We start from the raw sequence: 27325 nt of genomic DNA, 5'->3' as shown, positions 1-27325 counted from the left end.
ACACGGTTCAAATCTTGGCTGGTTCAGCAGAATCTGGCCAAGATTTGAACTGTTAATGGGCAGGATGAATGTACCAAGTTGATCGTTAGATCAACTTGGGTATAACCAGCCTGCCAGATTCTCTTAGATTATTGCTAGTGGCTGCTATAGCCGCTAGCAATAATCACTGTCTTTTATCGGTGGAGACGACTTCCCCTCCCCACTGGGAGAAGATAATTGGTGATTTCCCTGTTAACATGGCCTGTGTTGATGAGGGAATCGTGCAAATGTGTATGGCCAGCCTTACACTGGAACATTGGACCTGGCATATTGGAGGCCAGTGTCAGTAGATTTTTATTTGTATTTTTTTTTTAAAGAGCCCCATTCGGGGGCATTGGTGCAATATCAGCAGGGGTAAACTGCACCTCAAGCGGTGATTAGGGTGTGCCCAGGCACACCCGACACACCCCCTGCAAACGCCTATAATTTAACTTGATATTATGTTATAAGATTTCTAAAGCTCTTCCCATTGCCAAGCATCATTACGGTCATTTATGGGGGACACTACTCCCCATGGCTAATAGCATAAGTAATATAAGGGAGAAAGGAGGCTAGGAGAGCACATTAACAAGACTGTCTCGGAAAGAAAAGAAGAGGAAAAAGTGAGAAGAGGAGAAAGAGAGAAGGTGGGTCCATACGGGGATCTACTGCCAACCGTCCTTGCAGTCAGTTCTGTATGTCAGGAACCTCCAAGTAGGTAAGCCAAAGGGAACCATATTTTTCCAAATAGGCATTGTTCATCTCTGCATTATTTTCTAATATGTGGCTGCTTGAATGAAAGCAAATGGTAAAACTTTGAACAATATTTGCTTAGATTCAACCGGGATGTAGTAAGCTGATTTAGACCAAAGGTTTGATTGGGCTTTACCACAAGGTATTTGAACATAAAAGCTACATCCTAAAAAAAACTTGCACAAAGTTTTTAGAATGCATCTTTTTCATCCAGCTCCTCTCTTCCAGGCGCAATTCCACCAGTCACTTTTACCAGCAATTATGACATCCGCTAATTGCTTTGTATTACACAGCAGGAGCGGCTGCCAAAATGCAGCCCCTTCTGTATAAAATAATACTTGCAGATAGTCTACAAGTGTCATTGAGTAAATACAATGGATTGCATCATTGTATTCACTATTTTATTCATATGTTGATCAAAGGTGTGATTTTTGCATAAAGTATGACATCGCTTAAAGAAACCTTGCGAGTTCCATTTTTTTATTCCTTTTTAACCATTATTTAACCCTAATCAGTACAATTTAATTACGTCCCCCCATTCACCACTGGTATTTTTTTTTTTTTTTACCAATAATTAATTTTTTATTTTTATGAAAAGCCCCTGGCGTGTGAAACGCACCCAAAAACTCCACCCGGTGCCAAAAAAAGTGCACACACATAAAGAGTGACACAAAACGTGCAACAGGTGTTACACTTGTCCTCCACAAGGAAGGACCTTACCCTGATCCCCCGGGGGGTTAGGCTCCAGACAGGGACTGAGGTACTTCACATGGTCCATCTGGCCGAAACCAGACAGACCCCATTCTCTGGAAGGTCTCCCGAAACGGACCCACCCAAGTACTAGGTGGGGCTCCCCCGAAGGGAGACCCCATGAGAGCAGGCGAACTAAGCCAGGTCCACCCACTCCCAAGACGTTCAGGGCAGGCCCGAGGAGGGACGATGCGGCTCTTGTTCATTTGATTGCGCACCCGAATGGCTGCTCCTACGCGGCTCTTTAACCATGTGATTGGCAATGTAAATACAGGAAGTGCTGGTAATCATCTCTCATTGCCTCACACTGACAGAGTGTGTGGCGATAAGAGTGCGCGGCTGGAACTTTTCCAGACCCTGCGGACCCAACCCGTCACCACCAGAGCAGTAGTGATCGGTGGTGATTTTAACTGTCCGATAGAGGAGGATGGGCGCAGCTCCACCATGTATGCAAAACTTGATGCTACTTCTAGGCTGCTCAAGGAGATGATCTCGAAGGCTTTCTTGCAATACGCTGTATGATCCATAGGGAAAGGTACTGTGAACTATTCTGGGTGCCGACCCGAAGCATCTGTGCGTTCCAGGATTGACTTTGTGCTCACTTCAAGGACAGTCAAGCATCGTGAGTTCTCCATGATCCCCTGAGATTTCTCTGACCACAGGGCTTTTCACTTTCAGGGTGACCTAGGCGAGGGCTTTGCCTGTGGACCAGGTTCCTGGAAGCTAAATAGCACCCTGCAGGAAAATTAGGAACTGATGGGGGAACACTGGGAGGCCTATGCCTCCTGGACAGAGGAAAAGAGATTCTTCAGAAGGGTAAGTGATTGGTGGGAGTTTGTGAAAGTTAAGCTGCGCAGCTTCTTTCAGGCAAGGGGACGTCAGCAAGTGTGTACCAGGAAGAAGGAACTCAGGAGACTGCAACGTCAGGCACTGCCCCTTTTGCATCATCCAGGAGGAAAATGTTTCTGGGAGTGCCCCTTTGCACAGGGCCTGTTGAGGGCCTTGGAATCTGAACTTCCCCCAAAACAAGCCAACACTGACAAATAAACCTTCAGAAATTGCTAAAACAAATCCCTTAACACCTCCTGAGGGGCATTAGTCTCCAGATTTTGTGTCACATGGCTTTGCCACCCCAGATCTAAGCTGTGCCCCCCTAAAGCCCACTGACCACACCCTCCACCCTGGATGCTATGCCCAGCTGCTGAGCTCCTTTTCCATTACAGCACTCTATACTGCTTCTCCTCCGCAGGGCTGAAATCACATGCACGCATGGTGGAAGTGGTGGATGGTAGTGGGGGGGGGGCTGGGGCAGGTCAACTTTTGCACCGGGGGGCCACAAGCTTCAAGCTACCTATTTAGGGTTTAGAGAGAGCAGAAGCTGGCAGAATCAACAGGTATGTAAAAATACTGGGCTCACACTCCGTGCCAGGACAAGGTCACCCAGTGCCCAGGGTGAAGATGGCAAACTGTGCCCCCTGGGTGAAGCAAGGCTAACAACATTGCTTGCAGTGTCAAAATGTATGTCATTTTTGTGGTATATATACAGTTTATGTTGCCAGGTCTGCATTGTAATTCCACCATTACAAGGAAGCTCCACTCTCCCTGGTGGCATAGATTAGAACAACAATTTCTCCAATAAGGTTGGGTGCAAAGCCAGGAACCGTGGCAAGAGAATTATATTCTACATCCAATTTTTATTGGACCTTCTATGGCTTTACAGTATAAATTATTTTCCAAAATTGCAGATCTAGTTAGAGGGCAACCAGATGATGGCTAGGACCACTGAGTAGACAGGTGGTGTACCCGGGGTCAAAGTAAATGCAGCGCGTTTATGTTAGATTAGATTGTTCCTATACCCTTTTTGTCACTTGGGATATGTTACAATTTTAATCATAAGATGCATGAGTCCAAATATGTTGAATTATCAGCCTTTTGGTTGACATCTGTTCATTTCTGAATCCCATTCTCATCATCTACAACAATGTCCTGGCCTTATTCACGTCTGCAGCCGAACATTTTCTTGGTTAATTTATAAGTCAACCTTCAGTCCTGGACGGAGCTCTTCCAGATTTTTTAGATCTCTTACCACTTCATTTGACATCAAATTGTCACCAATTCTAGAAAAAAGTGTAAAAATGGTCATCAGATATTAGCAGAATGCTCTCACTCTATTAAGACTACACCAGGCCGTAAAACGGGAGATATGTGTATTATGAAATTGGTAATATGTCCTGTAAGATCTCTTCTGTTTCCCCACAGCAAGCAATCACATTTAAACTTAACTTTTTCAGTCATTAATTGAGGTAACCAACAACAAAGCTTTTTATACAGTACCTACAGTATATTAACCTAGAAAAATGGTGACGTTCATTACTTATTTTACCTGTTGTATATTCAATAGAAAGCTGTAATCTTGCTCTAATGTTCTTTTTAGACAGCGAAGACCTTCTTGATACACATCTCACGCAAGTTGGTGCAAACTCTTTCTGATTGTAGATGCATGCACTTTGACCCCAACTGTTGCAAGAATTACTTTAACACCCTGTGATGAAATTTGGGGTTCTAAGTGACTTCTTTTAGCATGAACTGGTCAGCTCTCATCACATGCCTGACAAAGGGGTCCTGCGTGACCCCGAAACGTTGCACTTTTGTGATGTGATTTTTCTACAATAAAACTTTTTTGGACGTAATTGGACGATCCGAGGTGTGCTGGTGAATATGTTCGATTGTTTAACTACTAGCCGACCGCGCACCGCCGTTCTACGTCGGCTGGTCGGCTCGGCTGGGCGAGAGCACGTAGTATAACGTCCTCTCTCTCAGCCGCCACTAGGGGCGCGCGCGCGCTCGCCCCCGACTCCCGTGCGTGTGCCCGGCGGGCGCGATCGCCGCCGGGCACACGCGATCGCTCGGTACAGAGCGGGGACCGGGAGCTGTGTGTGTAAACACACAGCTCCCGGTCCTGTCAGCGGGGGAAACGCTGATCTTCTGTTCATACAATGTATGAACAGAGGATCAGTGTTTCCCCTAGTGAGGCCACCCCCCCCCCCACAGTAAGAACACACAAGGGACATACTTAACCCCTTCCCCGCCCCCTAGTGTTAACCCCTTCACTGCCAGTGGCATTTTTATAGTAATCCAATGCATTTTTATAGCACTGATCGCTATAAAAATGCCAATGGTCCCAAAAATGTATCAAAAGTGTCCGAAGTGTCCGCCATAATGTCGCAATACCGAAAAAAAATCGCTGATCGCCGCCATTACTAGTAAAAAAAATATATTAATAAAAATGACATAAAAATACCCCCTATTTTGTAAACGCTATAACTTTTGCGCAAACCAATCAATAAACGCTTATTGCGATTTTTTTTACGAAAAATATGTAGAAGAATACGTATCGGCCTAAACTGAGGAAAAAAAATGTTTTTTTATATATTTTTGGGGGATATTTATTACAGCAAAAAGTAAAAAATATTCATTTTTTTCAAAATTGTCGCTCTATTTTTGTTTATAGTTCAAAAAATAAAAAACGCAGAGGTGATGAAATACCACCAAAAGAAAGCTCTATTTGTGGGAAAAAAAGGACGCCAATTTTGTTTGGGAGCCACGTCGCACGACCGCGCAATTGTCTGTTAAAGCGACGCAGTCCCGAATCGCAAAAAGTACTCTGGTCTTTGGGCAGCAATATGGTCCGGGGGGTAAGTGGTTAATGTCTCCAGGACCCAACTGGTAATTGTTTCAGCAACCACCATTTCTAGGAGCCACTTTACCAGGAATGTGTGCGATTGGAATATTGATTAGACTGGTTAGCTCTAGGGTTGATTTTACTGAGGGCCAGTTCACACCACATGCAGTCCAGTGCATTTTTTCTGCATCAAAAACACATGGAAGGTAGGTTATATGGTTTTCAATGGCATAGTTCACACCAGTGCTTGTAGTGTCAGTGTGTTCCAGTTCCCCCAAAAACTTAGAACATTTTGCATTTTTCCTGCACTGGACTGTACTGGAACACTGTAAAACACATCAAAAACACACTGGAACGACCAAATGCACCAAAAACATACTGGAATGCACATGTCCTTATAAGGTTAAGAAAAAAAGAGGGGCAAATGCACTGGACTGCAGCAAAAACACAACAAAAACGCACTGGAACGCATCAAAAACGTGCATTCAGAAAAGCATCTGGAATGCATCCGGACTGCGTTTCTATGGTGTGAACTGGCCCTGATGTGTTGAAAAAGTCAACGATTTTCATGGGGTATGTTTACTTTTTCACATGTCTGTGTGTACAGCCACAGGAAATGTCAGTTGAAATGTTTGCAATAAAATAGGATACACTCAAAAGTTATATCTGATAACTGGGACTTTGGTAAAATATATCTGATAGTTGATGATTTACAACATGTCTAGCAACAGTTTTCGGGTGACAGAAAATCTCAGATGGTTAAAAGAGAAAAGAACAACGGAGTGAAGGAATATGTCTATAAAATCTGTCAATTGCAGTAATTCTCCAAAAAAGATTGTTCTGCTGTGAGGAGTTTGTGTTATACATACCGAATTTCGTTCAGGCTCCGTGATTTCATTATAAGATCCCGAATGTGGCTGGAAGAGGCATTTGAAAATCTGTTATCATTAAGATATAGGCGTGTAAGGCTTTTCATGCCACTCAGTGACACCAGTAATGGTGCATATTCGTCTGTCAATTCAGTTCCCCACAGTCTGTTAAAAAAAAAAAGAAAAAGTTTATTTTTTTCGGTTTCCCTGGTTAGGCATTTTAATCCTTGAGAGATTCGACATGATGCTGACAATAGCAATCTGTGTCTATCGAACCTGCGGTCGAATGTGCCTAACCTTTTTACTCTATTAGTCCAAGATTATTCTACATAGAGAGAAAAGATTTGACATTATAGAGACAGTGTTGGGGTAGGCCATTCGACATGAACGGCGAAGATTTGACGAAAAACATACAAATGTTGAATCTGTCAATTGAAGGCTTATGGTGTTTGTCGAAAGTTGTAAGAAGATTCTACAAGCAGCTAAAATGTACAACGCCGCAATCGTACATTTCCGATCAAATGCTCCATCCATAGACTATAGAAGAATTTGAACATTGGTTGACTAGTAATAATAATTTATAAATATAATTATTACTAGTGTCATACAACATTTAAATTCTTCTATAGCTTGTAGGCGGAACATTCGACCAGAAATGTATGATTGCGGCGTCGTACAGTTTAGCTGCTCCGCCGAATCTTCTTAGAACATTCGACAGACACCATAAGCCTTCAATGACAAATTCACCTTTAATTAATTCGGATTTTCGGACGAATGTATTTAAAGAAACAAAATAAAAAAAATGAAATTTGGGAGTAACTAAAACAAAATTCCTAAACAAAATATTTCTGTGTGCACATGTCTATCAAATTGGGAGAAGCAGCTGTGTCTTTGCAGCCCCTACATCACAAAAGACATTAATGGGCTCTTGCACACAGCATGTGGTAGCTAGAGCCGCATAAATAATGAACTTGGGGGCTAAAATCATGCATGCATCATGCATTCCAGTAGAACAACTGGGGAGTCAATGGTGGAGAAGCATATGGGTGTTCTGTTAGATTAAATATGAAATCCAGGCATTGGTATTTTATACATACAGTGGGGATCGAAAGTTTAGGCACCCCAGGTAAAAATTTGTATTAATGTGCATAACGAAGCCAAGGAAAGATGGAAAAATCTCCAAAAGGCATCAAATTACAGATTAGACATTCTTAAAATATGTAAAAAAAAGTAAGATTTTATTTCCATCATTTACACTTTCAAAATTACAGAAAACAAAAAAATGGTGTCTGAATGAATGAAAACTTATATAGCGCAACACATGCGAACTTAATCGCCTCTGGGCGCTTGTTGTTCCTGTCTCCTTTGGTATCAAAAGAGATGAGTCTTGATCTTTCTCCTGAACGTCAAGTGGTTCTCCTCCAACCGAATGCTGGTTGGTAAAGCGTTCCATAGTCTGGGACCTTGGACCGCGAATCTCCTTTCTCCTTTGGACTTGTAGTTGGCTTTCGGTATCTGGAGGAGATTTTGATTGGTGGATCGCAGAACGCGATTGGGATTATGAGCTTTTATTTTTTCGCACAGATAATGGGGAGCATTCCCATAGATACATCTATGCGTTAGACAGAGTGCTTTAAAAGTGATTCTGTCTTTTACTGGTAACCAGTGAAGGGTTCTCAGTGAAGGTGAGATTGATTCCCAAGGTTTTTTCCCAGTCACAAGTCTAGCGGCCGTATTTTGAACGACTTGTAGACGAGCGATTTGGTACTTGGGGAGTCCGAGGTAAAGGGCATTTGCATAGTCCAGTCTGGAGTTTACAATAGCTCCCACCACGACCGCTATGTCTTCTTTGGGAATAAAAGCAGTAAGTCTGCGTAGTAGGCGCAGCAGATGGTGAGATCCGCTGACTACTGACCCTATTTGTGCATCCATTGTCATGTAGGAGTCAAAGATGACCCCAAGACTTTTGACTTTGGCGCTAGGGGTGATGATTTTGCCCAGAATTGGCGGGGGGGTCCAAGTTGTTGCAGGTTGATTCATACATTTGGCGTGAAACAGGAGAAGTTCTGTTTTCGCTCCGTTGAGTTTAAGATAACTCTTTGTCATCCAGTCCTCTATCAAAGAGAGGCATGTCTCTAGATTGAGGTGGTGATCCTTTTTATTGCAAATGCGGAAATATAGTTGCGTGTCGTCTGCATATGAGTGGTAGAGCAGTTTTTGACTGCTAATAATCTCAAAAAGAGGGCCAAGATAGATGTTGAATAATACCGGCGACAGAGGCGATCCTTGAGGGACTCCGCACGATAATGTGCGTTTCTCAGAAGTGAAAGGTCCTAACTTCACTATTTGCGATCGGTTTTCCAAAAAAGAGGAGAACCAAGATAAATCGCCTTCTGCGACTCTGGCTATTTCAGCTAGCCGAGTCAATAAAAGCTTGTGGTCTACTGTGTCGAAGGCAGCGCTTAGGTCCAACAGAACCAGAAGACAAGATTCTCCTTCGTCTGCGGCCTCGAGAGCATCGTCCCATATTTTGAGCAATGCGGTTTCTGTCCCGTGTCCAGGCCGGAATCCCGATTGAAATGGATCAAGTAGGTTGTGGGTATCTAGATGCTGTTGCAGCTGTTGTACCACTACTTTTTCCATTACCTTTGAGAGTACATTTAGGCCTGTTATTGGACGACGGTGGAGTGGGTCCTTGGGGTCCAGGTTGGGTTTCTTCAAGATGGGTCGATATATACCCTCCTTCAACTGGGAGGGCACTATGCCTTCCCTGAAGGATTGGTTGATAAGCTGCGTGATAGGAGGTGCCAGGATGTCGGCGCATTCCTTCAGCAGTTTAGTGGGGATGATATCATTCGGCGCGGTGCTGTTACGCAGAGTACCGATGATATTTTTTGTGGCATGGATAGAGATAGGTTCCAGCGTGAACTTACCTGGTTGTGGTGAATTACTGCAGGTATTGTGTAAATCATTACGGGGAGGGTTGAGGGGGGAATTATTTTGCTGAATGCTTTGTCGGATCCCCTCGATTTTATTAATGAAGTAATCCGACAATTCACTGCAAAAGTTTGCAAAAGTTTGGGTACCCAGCAGAATTTATAGCATGCACTGCCCCCTTTGCAAAGCTGAGATCTGCCAGTGTCATGGATTGTTCTAAATCATCGTCTGGGAAGACCAGGTGATGTCAATCTCAAAGGTTTTAAATGCCCAGACTCATCTGACCTTGCCCCAACAATCAGCACCATGGGTTTTTCTAAGCAGTTGTCTAGAAAACTGAAACTGAAAATACAGTTGTATTCAAAATTATTCAACCCCCACTGAAATTGATTGTTTTGCCCAGTTTGACATTGATTTTGATCATCCTGTCATCCTGCTTACAATTAAATCAAAGAGGCACGTGTAGGTCAGACAAATATAACATAACATTTATAATGAAATAACCACAAATGTCTTTTCTGTGCTCACATCATTATCAGTTTTATTCAACCCCCAAGTGACATTCAATCTTAGTACTTAGTACAACATCCTTTTACGGTTATAACAGCTTTTAAACGTGGAGCATAGCTTGACACAAGTGTCTTGCAGCGATCTACGGGTATCTTCGTCCATTCGTCATGGGCAAAAGCCTCCAGTTCAGTCACATTCTTAGGCTTGCGCACTGCAACTGCTTTCTTTAAGTCCCACCAGAGGTTCTCAATCGGATTTAAGTCTGGTGACTGCGATGGCCACTCCAAAATGTTCCAGCCTTTAATCTGCAACCATGCTCTAGTGGACTTGGAGGTATGCTTGGGATCATTGTCCTATTGAAAGGTCCAACGTCTCCCAAGCCTCAGGTTTGTGACGGACTGCATCACATTGTCATCCAATATCTTCTGGTACTGAAGAGAATTCATGGTACCTTGCACACGCTGAAGCTTCCCTGTACCTGCAGAAGCAAAACAGCCCCAAAGCATGATTGACCCCCCGCCATGCTTCACAGTGGGCAAGGTGTTCTTTTCATCATAGTCCTTGTTCTTTCTCCTCCAAACATAGCGTTGATTCATGGGCCCAAACAGTTCTAATTTCGTTTCATCAGTCCACAGAACACAATCCCAAAATGTGTGTGGTTTGTCCACATGATTTTTGCATACTGCAGTCGACTCTTCTTATTCTTTGGAGACAGCAAGGGGGTGCGCCTGGGAGTTCTGGCATGGAGGCCTTCATTACGCAGTGTGCGCCGTGTTGTCTGAGCAGAAACTTCAGTACCCACATCTGACAAATCTTTTCTCAGTTCCTCAGCAGTCACACAGGGACTTTTCTCCACTTTACGCTTCAGGTAGCGCACAGCAGTCGAAGTCAGCATCTTCTTTCTGCCACGACCAGGTAGCGTTTCAACAGTGCCATTTGCCTTTAATTTGCGAATGATGCTTCCTATGGTGTCTCTTGGTATGTTTAACATCTTTGCAATCTTCTTATAGCCATTGCCCTTCCTGTGAAGAGTAATCACCTCTTCTCTTGTCTTCCTGGACCATTCTCTTGACTTCACCATGTTTGTAACCACACCAGTAAATGTCTAGAAGGAGCTGAGTATCACAGTCATTTTAAAGCTGCCTGATTGGTGCTTATTAGGCTTTATTGCTGCTCCCTGACATCCACAGGTGTTTTCAATACCTGATTGAATACACTTCAATGAACCTCTGTTGTTCAGAGTGGTAGTCTTTAAGGGGTTGAATAATTGTGTAAATGAAGAATTCACAAAAGAAACATTGACTACTGTATTACAAAACCAATTGATGTCATTTTAGTTGCATATGGTTCTTTAAGAAGTCCTTGTAGGATTTCATTCTGAATACAATTACAAATGTACACTAAATTCCCTAAAACCCTTTACAGCATTGGGGGGTTGAATAATTTTGAACACAACTGTAGTTGACGCTCACAAAGCTGGAGAAGGCTATAAGAAGATAGCAAAGCGTTTTCAGATGTCAATATCTTCTGTTGGAAATGTAATTATGAAATGGCAGTCATCAGGAACAGTGGAAGTTAAAGCAAGATCTGGAAGACCAAGAAAAATATCAGACAGAACAGCTCACAGGATTGTGAGAAAAGCAATTCAAAACCCACGTTTGACTGCACGATTCCTCCAGAAAGATCTGGCAGACACTGGAGTTGTGGTACACTATTCCACTATAAATAGATACTTGTACAAATATGGTCTTCATGGAAGAGTCATCAGAAGAAAACCTCTTCTATGTCCTCACCACAAAAATCAGCGTTTGAACTTTGCAAATGAACATATAGACAAGCCTGATGCATTTTGGAAACAAGTTCTGTGGACCGATGAGGTTAAAATATAACTTTTTGGCCGGAATGAGCAAAGGAATGTTTGGAGAAGAAAGGGCACAGAATTTAATGAAAAGAACCTCTGTCCAACTGTTAAGCATGGGGTGGATCAATCATGCTTTGGGGTTGTATTGCAGCCAGTGGCACAGGGAACATTTAATGAGTAGAAGGAAAAATGGATTCAATAAAATTTCAGCAAATTTTGGATGGTAACTTGATGCCATCTGTGAAAAAGCTGAAGTTAAAGAGAGGATGGCTTCTACAAATGGATAATGATCCTAAACACACCTCAAAATCCACGGGGGATTACATCAAGAGGTGTAAACTGAAGGTTTTGCCATGGCCTTCACAATCTCCTGACCTCAACATAATTGAAAATCTATGGATAGACCCTAAAAGAGCAGTGCGTGACAGACAGCCCAGAAATCTCAAAGAATTGGAAGACTTTTGTAAGGAAGAATGGGCAAAGATACCTCAAACAAGAATTTAAAGACTCTTGGCTGGCTACAAAAAGCGTTTACAAGCTGTGATATTAACTCTTCAGGGTGCCCAAACTTTTGCAGACGCCATTTTGTTTGTTTTCTGTCATTTTGAAAGTGTAAATGATGGAAATAAAATCTAACTTTTTTTGACATATTATAAGAATGTCTAATCTGTAATTTGATGCCTTTTGGAGATTTTTCCATCTTTCCTTGGCTTCGTTATGCACATTAATACAAATCTTTACCTGAGGTGCCCAAACTTTCGATCCCCACTGTATATTGGAGAACTGGAGAAGTGCAGAGAAGGACAACTAAACTGATAAGAGGCATGGAGGAGATCAGCTATGAGGAAAAATCAGCTGAACTGAATTTATTCTTTCTTGATAAGTGGCATTTAATGTGAGATATGATACAAGGCCTCAACAATTTTTTTTTTGAAGTGCCAAGGTATAGTGAAACACACGAAAGTTAAACACCCAGTGCATTAAAAAGTGCATAGGGTGTGTGCTTGGCCCTCCACTGAGGTGAAAAGTCCCTAACCCTGATCCCCCGGGGCACAAAGCTCCTGACAGGGACTGGGGTACTCACTGGTCCACCCGGCTGAAAACTAGGGGAATCCCTTTCTCTGGGAGGCCTGCTGAAGCAAGGTCACCCCAAGTACTAGATGTGGCCCGCCGATGTGAGACCCCATGGGAGGGGGAGAACATGAACAAAAGGACATTTGCGCTCCCTCTCAAGACTTTCAGGGCAGGCCGGAGGACCTATACCCTACTAATGAGGGAAGTGATAAAGTGCGAACAGTGCTGTGCAAAAAGTGCAGTGACAAACACACAAACATAAAAAGGGGGAGAGAAGACTACATAAGTTCTATCAGTGCCACAGTGCAAGTTCATGTTCTGCCTTTCCGCGCAGGAATAGTGGAATTATCAAAATATCCAAAATTATACCAGAGGACACCAGCAGTAGTCAAGATAGACGCGTTTCACACAACAGAAATGTTCTTAATCATTACCTGATTAAGCCCATGTGTGAAACACTTCTACCTTGACCACTGCTGGTGTCCTCTGGTGTCATTTTGAATATTTTCATATTCCAATAAACTTTACTTGGAACCCACGTTAGGTGTAGACATTTCTTATTTTGTCTTAGCCAATTAGAAGGGGAGTAACGGGGAGCTGAGACACTCCAACAACATCGCTGGATAAAGATGGTCTCAGGTAAGTATTAAGGGGGCTGAGGGGTGCTGCTGCTCACAGAAGGTTTTTCATCTTAATGCATAGAATGCATTAGAATTAAAAAAACGTTTGCCTTTTCAATCCCTTTAATACATGTGCATTATATTTTTTAGCAAGCTGATCTTATTTCTTTTTTTCTTATTTCATCCTCAAATACGTTTATGTGCCCAATCCGAATGTACTTTGTATGGACAGAAAGCATAAAGGCAGCACAGAAAATATAGGAACACACCATACACATTGAACAGTAGTAAGTGAAACAATAGTAATTGCTGGATGCACAATGTAAGCCTAACATAGTGATTTATTTTTGTTCAATTTGCTTTGGTAAACTGACCCCAACTGTTTGAAGGCCAATGTGTCCACTTAAAGCATGTTTTGAGTCATTTCTCTTACTTACAGTAATTCCCATATTTCGCTTGCTGTTGTCAGAGCTGCCACCAGATCGCTGAAATGAGGACCCCCTAGATTGTTCTTAGACAAATGAAGTTTCTGCAGCTTCTGGTTATTTCTTACTCCAGATGCCAGGTGGGGACAGGAACTGTTTGTCAGGTGATTATTAAAAAAACTGTAGAAGAGATAAATGTTACCAGAACAAAAAGTTAATTTATAATCCTGGAATTAATTTATTAGTCTCTAAATCAGAGTTCCTCAAACTTTCTAAACACAAGTCCAGTTATATGTTCTTCAGACTTTAGCAGGGCCAGTGGCAGTACAAAAATGTCTTTGGTCAGTGGGAGGATGAATAGTGCCCCATTGTTGATATCAGTGGATGGAATAATACCTGGTCAATGGTATAAGTGGGAGAAATTATGACCCATTTTATTTGTTGGAGTTAGGAATATTGCCTCACCCTTTCTGTCAGTGGAAGGAAATGTGTCCCATCATTAGTGCCCAAGGGAGTTGTAGTGCTTCATCAATGGTTTCAGAGAAAAAAATCTCTATTTGAGATGTCAGTGGAATGATTAGTGCTCCATCATTAAAGGGGTTGTAAAGGAAAATCGTTTTTTTTCATAATAAGCATCCTTTACCTGCAGACATTCCTCTTTTCACTTCCTTATTGTTCGTTTTTGCTCAGAAGTTGCTCTATTTCTTCTCTGTTCTGTTCACTTCCTGCTTGTCTGATTTTACTGACCACCGTGAAGGGAGGCTTTACTGCGGTGGCCAGTAACATGCTCGCCCCCTCCTGGGAACTACATCTGTGCGGCAGGACGCTCTCTACGTGTTAGAGACTTTAAGGAGGTGTGAATTACTGGGCATGCCGTTTCTATCTATGCGACTGATTCATAGAATCAGTTACGCATAGATAGCCAGAAGATCCGACAGGTGTAATTGTTTTACACTGTCGGATCTTAGGATGCAGTACCGCGGCCGCCGCTGGGGGGAGTTTGCGTCGTAAACCAGCGTCGGGTATGCAAATTAGGAGATTTTTCCCGTCGTTACGGCGTCGCAAGTGTTAGATTTCCGTCGCAATGATAGGGCACCTTTAACATGGTGTTAAAGTACTCCACCATGTTAAAGTATGCCTGTCTTTCCCGCGTCGCTTTTGAATTTTTTTTAAATTTTTTAATTTTCCCGGCGTAATTTTTTTTTTCACGTCGCGATTCACAAAACGTCGGCGCGTCGTAATTTCGCGCAAAGCACGTCGGGAAATTTGCGACGGGAGCATGAGCAGTACGTCCGGCGCAGGAGCCCCATTTGAATTGGGCCACCTTGCGCCGGACCTGTTTACGATACACCGCCGCAAATTTCCAGGTAAGTGCTTTGTGGATCGGGCACTAAATCGGAAAACTTGCGGCGGTGTAACGTAAACCGGTTACGTTACGCTGCGCCCGCTCTACGTGAATCTGGCCCGTAGTTCTTACATGAACGAGCGATGCAAACCAGGAAGTGAATGAGAGAACAGAAACTAGAATGCCGGAGGTGATATAGATGAAGGAATTTAATAGGTATTTACTCATTTTTTAACAGAATCATTACACTATTCTGTCTGTCTACCTTGCAGACATTAATTTTAGGCAAACAAATGTTTTCCTTTACAACTCCTTTAATGTCAGTGAGAAGAATCGTGCCCCATTGTTGGTGTCAATGAGAGGAATATTTCCTAATTGTTGGTGTAGGTTGGAGGAATAGTGCACCAATGGTTAAAAGCAATTAAAGGGCCACAGTTTGGAGACCACTACATGATATGAATAAGTGAAATGATTGAAAGTGATTTTCACTGAACATAATATTTTATTTTGGTTCAGTTTATTATTCTATAGAACTTTATTTTTGTTCCCTAATCAGACAAAACTTTAAAATGTCATAAGAAGCTCCATAAAATATGGACAGATCTCACCACTCCAAACTCACACATTTCAGATTTGGGAATTCTAATCTGCAACAGAGTCGGACATTGATGTCAATGTGGAAAACTGTCCTATTTGTGCAATCATGACCTAAGCCCATTGGTGACAGAAGCAGTAATGATTAAAAAAAAATAGCATTTCTAGAGTGATGTGGTGCAAAAATAACTACATTTACTATCTAGACTAACATTTTGGGGACATTAAGAAACGAAAAGAAGAAAAGGAAACATAAATATTTTTTACAATTAGATAAGGCAAGGAGGATGGATCTCCCCGAAAAATAATATATATTGGTAGTCCAATTGCCTGCAGCTTGGAAATCTTTCTTACAAAGAAATTTAACTTTGTGCCAAGTGCCCCTTTAGTTATACCCCTTTAGTTATACAAATTCCAAAGTATTTTTACAATTAACTGGCATAGGTGGTACGCAGAATAGCATAAAGATAAGAAAGAGACTGATAAAAAAGAGGTTGGTCCTTTGGGTTTAATGTAAATGCAATGTTTCAGGTTGATGATTTGTCAAGTACAGATGTTTGTGAGAAGAACCTGCTTGCAATCGTGTTTCAATTGATCCCAAAGGTGTTCAGTAGGGTTGAGGTCAGGGCTCTAAATGGTTCACTCAAGTTCATCCAAACCAAACTAAACTGCTCAATTCATGTCTTTATGGAGCTGGCTTCGATTACAGGAGCACTGCCATGCTGGAACAGAAAAGGACCTTCTCAAACTGTTATCAGTTCGGAAGTTCACAAGTGTCTAAAATATTTTTGTATGTTGTAGCATTAAAATGTACGTCAAGCCAGAAAAGGATGTGCCCAAACTGTTACCAGGTTGGAAGTTCACAAAGGTCTTCGTTGTAGTGTTAAAATGTACAAAAGGAAAACCTTCTCCCAAGGATGTGGAAGGTTCTTATGACAGATGCCAACCAGTTGGTCTGGGGAGGAGTCCTAGATGCCTTCAGTGCAGGGGACTTTGTCAGAGAAAGCCCAGTTTTCCATCAACATTCTGCAACTCAGGGCAATTCAATTGTACCTCCATTCTTGGACCCATCAGTTGTAAAGTCAGACAGACAATCAAACAATGGCAAGTCCAAGCACTCAAATGGAAGCAGACTTAAAGTGTTATTAAACATTCCTTAATTAAAATAAAAAACATGTCTATTGTTACCTGCTCTGTGCAATGCTTTTGCACAGAGCAGCCACAACTCTATTTTTCTGTGGTCCCCGGCTAGTGCTCCAGGCCCCTTCTCTTTGGTGGGTGCCCCCATGGAAAGTTGCTTTGATAGGGGGCACCCGTGCATGCTCGCTCCTGGGCTGCTCTGTCTGCATCTATTGACACAGAGTGGGAGGCTCAGCCCCACCCCCCCGCTCCCGTGTCACAACAGCTGATTGACAGCAGTGGGAGCCACTGGCTGCCATTGCTATCAATCGGCCCAATGAGGAGGAAGACAGTTGTGATCGCTGAATCAGATCAAGTTCAGGTAAAAAAAAGGGGGGGGGTGCTGCAGCACAGAAGGTTTTTCACCTTAATGCATAGAATGTATTGAGGTGAAAAACTTTAAGCTTTTGGAACCATTTTACTGTAATTCCCAAAAGTTCACACAGGGAGCTCCCTTCTTCACTTCACCATAGCTAGGTGGATTAAGCAAGTCATAATTAAAGCCTATTCTCTAAAGAAGAAATTTGCAACCAGGGATATGCAGCAGAATTTTTGGGGTATGCGAAAAATGGCGGAGAAAGGCTGTGAGGAAGTGGCGAGTAAGGGACATATTAACGGTACTTGATTTTTTTGCAAAAAATCTAATGTCCAGTGTCCAGTGCCCATTCCTATGTCCAGAGTCCTATGTCTATCAATGGAATACTCTGTCCAGAGCTCCCTGTCCAGAAGGTTTAGTCCAGCGTCCACCAGCCACCATTTAGATTCCTGTGCTCAGAGTCCTGTGTCCAGCATCTATAATCCTGTGTCCAGAGTCCTATGTCTAGCATCTAAAATCCTCAGTTCAGAGCCCCAGGTCCTTTGTCCAAGCTATTTAGTGCACTGTCCAGCACCCAGCTTCTAATATCCTATGTCTAGAGCCCCATGTCAAGTATCTAGGATTCTGTGTCCAGGGTCCTGTGTCCACTGTCTTTAGTCCAGTACCCAGCATCTAGAAAAAACTTTATTCAGATAAAAGCCAGGAGAACAATCGAAAAAGTAGCTAATATCCCCCCTTCATCAGGGCTTGCTTGATTGCCAACAATGTGAAAAAAGTAGAAGTGAACTGGACCTTTAATGTTACTCTTTTGGTTGTGATTACAAGCACAGGCCTTGTTGGCATCTGATTTGGCTTATATCCCTTGGCTCACAAACTTTGCCCACATCCCATCTCATAAGGATCAGAAATAGTTTTTTTACCGATATCTGGCACTACGTTATCTTGTTGAAGACGTTTCCTCATTTCTTGCCTGGTTAAACCATTGTCACTGGGACAGGATACGAGGGAAAATCACTATAATTTTCTCATCGTGAAAAACTGTCGTGTGTACACGGCATTACATGTTTATTTTATTCGGGTGCCAAAAAGACATGTAATTATCAGTTTAGTATAGACATCTTGAGAAAGATTATTTTGTGCATGTGCAACAGTCAATTGCTACTGTTTAACTTGTGAAATCTGAAAGCAAATAAAAGGAAGCAAAAGCAACGAGTGCCTAATTTTTTTCCTTATCAATGATGTGGATGGTAGACGGATTTGAGATGTGCAATGGCATAAAATCCCTTAGACCCCTTTCACACTGAGGTGCTTTACAGGTGCTATAACGCTAAAAATAGCGCCTGCAAAGCGCCCTAAAAGAGCGGCTCCATTCACTCCAGTGTGAAAGACCGATGGCTTCCACACTGGAGCGGTGCACTGGCAGGACGTTAAAAAATGTCCTGCGAGCAGCATCTTTGGAGCAGTAAAGGCTCCTCCACCGCTCTTGCCCATTGAAATGAATGGGTACTGCGGCCAAACCGCCGACAAAGTGCCGCTGCAGCGGCGCTTTGCGGGTGGTCTTAACCCTTTTCCAGTGGCTCGCGGGGGATAAAAGGTCCCCGCTAGCGGGCGAATACCTCCCCAAAAATGACCGTAAAGCTTAATTAAAAATAGCAGCGTTGTACCGCCAACGCCGCCCCTGCCCCAGTGTGAAAGCGGCCTTATAGTTTTCTTTCTTTGTTATATGCATGGCTACTTGAGTGTCTCCCTGAAGCACACATCTATATAGTAAGATTATAAAATAACTTTTATTATCCTAAAACTACTCTGTCTTCTATCCTGGTTGTTTAATATCCAAAACTACTTGGTGTCCTAAAAAAATGCTTCAAGGCCACAGTGGGAGCAGGAATGTGAATAATTTAATTTGGGATAATGTAAAGTTCTGCATAATAAAAAAGAAGATGTCCCAGATGGTGTATATTAACATACATCAATCAGCCATAACAATATGACCACTGCAGTTAAAGTGAATAACATTGAATATCTAAACAACGGCCTCTAAAAATGGGTGGGCTATATAAGGATGCAAGTGAACATGTTGTCCCTAAAGTTGATGTGTGGAAAGCAGATTTTTTTTTTCCGTTTTTATGAGACTTTGACAAGTGTAAGATTGTAATAGCAAGTAAGGATGAGCTCCGGTGTAATGCAATTTTTGGGGAAAAAATATACTTTAGTAAATAAAAAAACAAAGGGCCAGATTCATGTAGAATTGCGGAGGCGTAACGTATCGCATTTACGTTACACTGCCGCAAGTTTTACGGCTTGATTCACAAAGCACTTGCCTGTAAACTGTAGCGTAAATCCGTCCGGCGCAAGCCCGCCTAATTCAAATGGGGTGTGTATCATTTAAATTAGGCGCGTTCCCGCGCCGAACGTACTGCGCATGCTCCGTTTTGTCATTTCCCGCCGTGCTTTGCGCGAAATGACGTCGCACCGACGTAATTTTTTGAACGGCGACGTGCGTTACGTCCTTTCCTATTCCAGGACAACTTACACAAATTTTTTTTTTTTTAATTCGACGCGGGAACGACGGCCATACTTTAACATGGCTGGTCTAAATCTAAGCCATGAAATAGAAGCTGTAACTTTACGCCGGGAAAAGCCGACTAGCGATGACGTAAGAGAATGCGACGAACGCGCGTAGCTTTGTGGATTGCCGTAAACAGCTAATTAGCATACCCAACACGGAAAACGACTCAAACTCCACCCAGCGGGCACCGAAGTATTACACCTACGATCCGAAGGCGTACAAACAAAGCCGTACGCCTGTCGGATCGAAGCCAGAAGCCGTCGTATCTTGGTTTGAGAATTCAAACTAAAGATACGACGCGGCAAATTTGAAAGTACGCCGGAGTATCAGCAGATACTCTGGCGTACTTTTTCTGTGAATCTGGCCCAAAGTTACTTACTGGTAACGTTCTTTCCCGGAGTCTTTCAGGACAGCCACCTGAGAGACCTTGGCTCCTCCCCTCTGTAGGAAACACAGCGCCAGCCTTCTATAAATTTCCTCCTTCCCTGCTGGTCCTCAGTTCTTTAAGAGCACCTCCATTCGCTGGGGAGACACAAAAATATATGATACAACATAATTAACTATATCACATTTATTGCAAGGAAATTTTATGTTTTTTCAACATACTTTTGGGTGGGTACCCGGCTGTCCTGAAAGACTCCGGGAAAGAACGTTACCAGTAAGTAACTTAGTTTTTCCCCTAATCGTCTTTCAGGACAGCCACCTGAGAGGATAACCGAGCACTTACCCTTAGGGCGGGACCACAGCTTGTAAGACCTTGCGTCCAAAGGTCTGATCTTTCGCTGACCAAAGATCTACCCTATAGTGTCTTATGAAGGTGGCAAAGCTGGACCATTTTGCCGCTTTACAAATTTGTTTCGGCGTTGCTCCAGCTCTTTCTGCCTATGAGGCTGCCATTGATCTCGTGGAGTGCACTCTGATACCAGGGCTCAAGTCCTGCGGGAACGCGTGGGAACGGAGTTCCTGCACTTTTTTCACAGCAGGAACTCAGTTCCCATTGCAGGACTAGAGCAGCCGAGAGCAGCCGAGCCGCCCGAGCCAATCCTTCACTAAGCAGCAATGCCCAGCTCGAGTCACTGTCAGTGGCAGGCGAACCTTAGTAATCCTTTATGTTACTGGCCGCTTCCTGTATATGGATTCATCGGGTAGTGTGCGGGTATTCTGTCACTTCCTCGATGCCGCAATGTCTCCTGGGAGCTTTTGTCATTGTTCCCAGGAGACATTGCAGAGGTCTGACACGAGTTATCGCGGGATTTAGAAAGAACTTGCGGCATCAATGAAGTGACAGAATACCCGCACACTACCCGATGAATCCATATACAGGAAGCGAGCGGCCAGTAACAAAGGATTACTAAGGTACAGTGGATCGAAAAAAAAAAACATGCGGTTTAGTAATTATGCATATGACCGTATCTTTTTTTTTTTTGGTGGGGAAGTGGATCTTGGGTGGGAGTTCCCACACTTTTTTCCCCAGGACTTGACCCCTGCAACCAATGATGTCATTAGTGTTGATAAGAAGGGTGTTGATCGCCTGTACAGCATCCTTGTTTGACCCTCCCCTGCCAGAGGTCTGCCGCAAGTTATCGCGGGATTTAGAAAGAACTTGCTTAAAGTTCTTTCTAAATCCCGCGATAACTCGCGGCAGATCTCCGCAATGTCTCCTGGGAACAATGACAAAAGCTCCCAGGAGACATTGTGGCATCAAGGAAGTGACGGAATATCCGCACACTACCCGATGAATCCATATACAGGAAGCGGCCAGTAACATAAAGGATTACTAAGGTACAGTGGATGGACAAAAAAAAACAAACATGCGGTTTAGTAATTATGCATATGAGCGTATCATTTTTTTTTTTTTTGGTAGGGGAGTGGATCTTGGGTGGGAGTTCCCACACTTTTTTCCCCAGGACTTGACCCCTGTCTGATACCCTCTGGGATCTGTATGCCTCCTAACTTGTAAGCCTGTTCAATGGCTTCCATTAGCCATCTGGCTATGGTGCGTCTAGTGGCTCTATGCGCTTTCCTAGCTCCAGAATGTACAATAAATAAGGAATCCGTCTTCCTCAGTGTTTTTGTTACTTCTAAATAATGCAAGACGCATCTCCTGACGTTTAAATTATGAAACTTTACTTCTTGTTCTTTAGAAGGGTTCGGACAAAATGAAGGTAACACAACTTCTTGTTCCCCATGAAATCTCGAGACTACTTTCAGGAGGAATCTCGGATCCATTTTAAAAATTATGCAAAAATCTGACAAAAGGGGGGTCTGATTGATAAGGCCTCTATCTCACAGACCCTCTTGGCTGTGGTAATTGCTACCAGAAAGACTGCTTTTAGGTTGCAATTTTCTAGTGGTTCAAAGGGGTCTGCTGTCAAAGTTTGCAGCACTAGTGACAGGTCCCACTTTGGAAAGACTGTACTCTGTGTGAGTTTTTGTCTGCTCAGGGATCTGAAGAGTCTGATTATCCATGGATCAGATGCTAATCTCTTTTCCTGAAAAACCAAAAGTGCTGACACTTGACTCTTCAGGGTACTAATGCTAAGTCCTTTCTCTACACCATTCTGTAGAAATTCTAAGGCCTCGTACACACGGCCGAGGAACTCGACGTGCCAAACACGTCGAGTTCCTCGGCGAGTTCAGCCCTGAAGCCGCCGAGGAGCTCGGCGGGCCGAGAGCGCCCATAGAACAACGAGAAAATAGAGAACATGTTCTCTATTTTCTCGACGAGTTCCTCGGCGGCTCCATCGGGCTGAAAGTGTACACACGACAGAGTTTCTCGGTAGAATCCGGCTCTGACCGAGTTTCTCGCCGAATTCTGCCGAGAAACTCTGTCGTGTGTACGAGGCCTAAGACTGCCACTGAGCTTTGTGTGTTGAAGGTGTTTTCTGTGCACCAGTTGTTAAAGCACTTCGACACTTTCTGATAGATATTGCGTGTCTCCACTTTCCTGCTTTTTAGCAGAATCGCTATTAAGCGGCTTGAGAACCCTTTTGCTTTCAGCAGCCGCTTCTCAGATACCAGACGGCCAAGTTCCACCTTTTCACTTGGGGGCAGTATATTGGGCCCTGGGAGAGTAGATCTTCCCGAACTGGCAGTAACCAGGGGGGCTCTATAGCGAGTTCTTTCAGGTCTCCTGGGCCAGTGAGGTGCTATGAGAATCAAAGTTGTGTTCTCTATGCAGGGCTTTCTTATTACCGCTGGTATCAGAACTGGTGGAGGAAAGGAATAACACATCTTGAATGTCCACCTCTGTGCCAAAGCATCTACCCCTATCGCTCCGTCCTCTCTTTTCAGAGAAAAGAACGCTCTGACTTTTTTGTTTTCTCTTGAGGCAAATAAGTCCACCTGAGGTGTTCCCCATTTTTGCGTAATATGTTTAAACACCTCTTGGTTTAACGCCCTCTTTCACTTGCTTCCTGCTGAGAAAATCTGCCACTCTGTTTAAATCCCCTTTTAGGTGGACTGCTGATAGAGAGAGTATGTTTTTCTCTCCCCATTTTAGGATTTTCTCTGCTAGCGCCCACAGGCAGTGGCGTATCTAGGGTATGGCAGCCATGGCAAGTGCCATGGGCGCCATATGAAGGGGGCACTGTTGAGTGGCTGGGCAGCAAGGTACTTACCAGGGTCTGAGGGTCTCTTCTCTCCTCCCGAGCATAGGCAGGATCTCCTTTTCAGCACCTTTGCTAATGGACAATGGCAGCGCTATCCCTGCTGCGTTCAGCCACAGCCCTCCCCTGTTCTCCCAGGCTCTCCCATTCCATCTGGTCGGATTGGCAGCGCACAAAGGAGGAACATCAGTTTCTCCCTCTCCTCTGTGAAAACTGAGGCCTTAAGTGATGAAGATTTCATCACTTCCAGTATTGGTTCTGCATTTACCTGGCCTTGGAGGACAGAGGGATCAGGGGTCTAAAAACACCAGATTTCTCCATAAAGAGGATATATCACCCAAAGTATCACAAGGGATGATAAATATCACTAGTTTTGTTAGCTGTTTTTTTTTGTTAAAGCGGGAGTTCACCCGAAATTTTTTTTTAACATTAGATTAAGGCAATTTTACTAAGCAGAATCGGGTGTTTTTTTTAAAATGAATGCAGTACTTACTGTTTTAGAGATCGATGTTCTCCGTGTCTTCCGGGTATGATCTTCAGGACTGGGCGTTCCTATTTGATTGACAGCCTTCCGACGGTCGCATACAGCGCGTCACCAGTTGCCGAAAGAAGCCGAACGTCGGTGCGGTTCTATACGGCGCCTGCGCACCGACGTTCGGCTACTTTCGGGAACTTGTGACGCGCTGTATGCGACCGTCGGAAGGCTGTCAATCAAATAGGAATGCCCAGTCCCGCAGCCCATACCCGGAAGCGGCGGGAGAACATCGATCTCTAAAACGGTAAGTACTGCATTCATTTAAAAAAAAAAAACACCCGATTCTGCTTAGTAAAATTAGCCTCAATCTAATGTTAAAAATTTATTTTTTGGGTGAACCTCCACTTTAAGGTTATCTGAAAGGGGCGCAGTTTCAGTGCTTGCCATAGGCGCTATTTTCACTAGATATGCCTCTGCCCACAGGGTTCTACTTCTTGTTCCTCCCTGTTTGTTTATGTAGGCAATGACTGATGCGTTGTCGGACCTGATCTGCAAGTGATGTCCTTTTAACTCTTTTTGGAAGGATTGAAGTGCAAAACCCTACTGCTTTCAATTCCTTCCAGGTGGATGATCTCATCCTTTCTTCCTTTTCCCACGTCCCTTGTGTAATCTGGGAGCCTAGATGCGCTCCCCATCCTACGCCACTTGCGTCTGTGGTAAGGGTCTGGGAAATGGGAAGTGTCCACAGCCGTCCTTGGGTTAAATTTTCCACTGTCCTCCACCACCATAGTGTTCTTTTCACCTTTGCTGGTATTAGAACCTGGGTGTCCATGGACTCCTGCTTTTGATCCCATATCTTTAATAGGAACATTTGCAGTGGCCGAAAATGTAGGGCTGCCCATTGTACTGCTGGGATTGCGGGCGTTAGTAATCCCAGTGTTGACATTACCTTTCTGATGGTACATGGTAAGTTTGCCTGGATTGCACGTACTTTTTTGGGGATTTTTTCTATTTTCTCCTTGGGTAGAAATATTTTTTGTTGGACTGAATCTATTACATATCCCTAGTATGTTATCCGCTGAGTGGGCTGTAGGTTGGATTTTTCTATGTTTATTAGCCAACCCAGATTTTTTAGAGGTTTTTTCTCGAGGTTCTTTTGTAACCTTTCTGGAGATTCTGCAAACAGGAGCAGTTCGTCTAAATAGGCGATGATGGATATGCCTTGGACTCGCAAGGGTGCCAGGGCTTCCGCCAGAATCTTTGTAAAGATTCTGGGGAAAGAGGAAAGGCCGGAGGGTAAGGCTCAGAATTGTAGGTTTTGTTTTTTGTTTCTATTGCTAACCTTAGAAATTTTTGATAATCTCTGTGTATTGGGACGTGTAGGCATGCGTCCTTCAAGTCTAGGGAAACTAGAAAACAGTTTGGGGGAAGTAAGGCCTTGACTGAATATATTGAGTCCATCCTGAATCTTTTGTAGGTTATGGACACATTCAAGGGTTTGAGGTTTAGGATTGGTCTGACCTTTCCCGTGGGTTTTTGCACTCCGAATATGTGGGAGTAAAAACCTCTTCCTCTTTCTTCCTTTGGCACCTCTATGATTACTTCCTGTTTCCTGAGATCCTCTATGGCTCTCATTAATCCTTCGGTTTTTTCTTTGTTTTTTGGAAGTTTTGGTTAAGTACAATCTGTTTGGGGGTGTTTTTGAGAACTCCAGGTGATATTCGTCCCTTATTGTTCTTTCCCATTGCGGGAGGAAGGCCCCCATTCTTCCTCCTACTGTGACCAATTTGTCATTTCTTGTCGTAGGTTTGTTCAGGAGGACGAAAAATCGCTCCTCCTTTGCCTTTCCCCTTCGGGACCCAAGGTCTTTTTTGGTTGTCTGCCTTGGGTGTTGTATAATGGGGACCTTTTGGGATGCTACATAATTTGGTTTTCGATGCGCAGTCCCCCTGCCATGTCTTTAACCATAGGGCCCTTCTTGTGGAGGTGGTTAGTGCGGATAATCTGGCTGCCATCCGTACCAGTTCTGCTGAGGCATCTGCGATATAGGCTATGCCTCCTAGCAGTGTGGGAAAGAAGGATAGGATTTGCTCCTTCGCAGTTCCTTCCTCAATGTGTGCCTGGATCTGGTTTAGCCAGAACTCCATAATTCTGGCCACCACCGTGACTGCCATTGCTGGCTTCAAACTTCCCTGTGTGGAAATCCCATGATTTCTTTAACAATGAGTCCATTCTTTTACCCATTGCTTCAGATAAAATGCCCATATCCTCAAATGCTAGATCCGTGTGCCTTGATACTTGTGAGAAGGCGGCATCTAGCTTTGGAGTTTTGTTCCATATTGAGGATGGGTCATCTGAAATGTTTTTCTTTCCGGTTCCTGACATTCTTTTTTAATTGCCTCTATTAACACCTCATCAACTGGAAAATTCTTCTTTTCCTGTTCTCCTAATCCCTCATACATCTGATCATGTAGGGATAGAGTCTTTTTCTCTGTTTGTATACCAAATGTGGTATAGATGGCTCCCAAGAGGTGATCGACATCCTCTAACGAGAGTTTGTATCGGGGTGGCCTCCTGGAATCACTTTACTGAGCCTCCCCCTCTGACTCTTGGGAGCCAGACACTGCGCTGTCAGGTTCCTCTTCCACCTCCTCTCTAGGAGTTACTGAAGGGCCCGCACTGGTGGAAGGTATAACTTCCGTTACTTTAACTGCTGCTTGCACTGGAGGAGAAGCCAACTGAAGCTGCGGGATCTGAAAACCTTCAAAGAAGGTTTTAAAGGATTCAAAGGTGTTGGGTAATTCTTTAACAGATGATGCTAGCTCACTCTGTTCTGTAGTGTGTTCCTGTACTAGTTTGCTAATACAATCGCTACATATAGCTTTCCTCCATGAATCTCTGAGTGTGGCTTTGCAGGATGGGCACTTCCTCTTTGAGCTATGAGAAAGCCTATTTTTGTCCGTTTTCTGAAAAGACATAAGGGAAAAGACACCCCACAGTTAATACCGCAATCTTCCCCTGCCCACGGCAGGTGCGCAGTGCCTTCATGTGGGCTTACCTCACTAGGGGCCCCATGAACCACCCTCTGACATGGAGGGACTGTGGCTCCCCCCTCCCTTTTTTCCCTGGGGTGGGTGGAGGAGTGGTGGGTTTAGGATACCCTAGGTTCCCCTTACCTTAGAATGGCTGGAGCTGGTCTCTGCTGGAGCAGTTTCTTTCCCCTCTGCGTCCGACATGTCTGTGTCACCAGCGGTGCTTCTGCTGTCTCTACAGCATATGCAGCTCCCTCCAGCCTCTGCCTGGCTCCGTTTTCATAATTTGCGGCCGGAACCAGAAGCCGCGAACCCGGAAGTGCACGCCCCCGTTTGCCGAACATGACGTCACCCGCCATCGGCTCCGTGCGGTCCCAATACCCGGCGTGGCTGTCTGTTTGAATCTCCTTCTGCCGCCACACACGCTGCTGCGGTATGGGACTGTGGGCTGTGCACTTCTCCCCACCGCACTCGGTGCTGAAAACGGAGCCCCCCCGACCTACTCCTGCGCTCAGGGATGTGAGGGTGGCAAGTCTTCACCAGTAACCTGGCCTGTCCTAGGATGCCTCTGCTCCCTTTCTGGACATGTCTGCCTGAGCCTCCCTGGCTCTCCTAGCATGGTTCCTGTGGTGTCTCCCTTCTGGAGGAAACACAAATAACTGAGGACCAGCAGGGGAGGAGGAAATTTATAGAAGGCTGGCGCAGTGT

General features: G+C 44.0%; 1 protein-coding gene across 1 annotated transcript in view; it reads right to left on the bottom strand.

Moving 5' to 3' along the window:
* Nucleotides 1-1234: 1234 nt before the first annotated feature.
* The window catches only part of LOC120936217 (NACHT, LRR and PYD domains-containing protein 3-like), a 102503-nt gene continuing 76412 nt past the window's right edge, over nucleotides 1235-27325 (bottom strand). The window contains 3 exon segments of the mRNA XM_040348410.1: nucleotides 1235-3638; nucleotides 6073-6237; nucleotides 13512-13679. The gene's annotated coding sequence lies outside the window, so the exon portion shown is untranslated.

This window comes from Rana temporaria, chromosome 4 (genome assembly GCF_905171775.1).
Source record: "Rana temporaria chromosome 4, aRanTem1.1, whole genome shotgun sequence".
In the NCBI taxonomy this organism is placed as follows: domain Eukaryota; kingdom Metazoa; phylum Chordata; class Amphibia; order Anura; family Ranidae; genus Rana; species Rana temporaria.
Note: the sequence above shows the minus strand (reverse complement) of the source record. Positions and strands in the feature narration are given on the sequence as shown.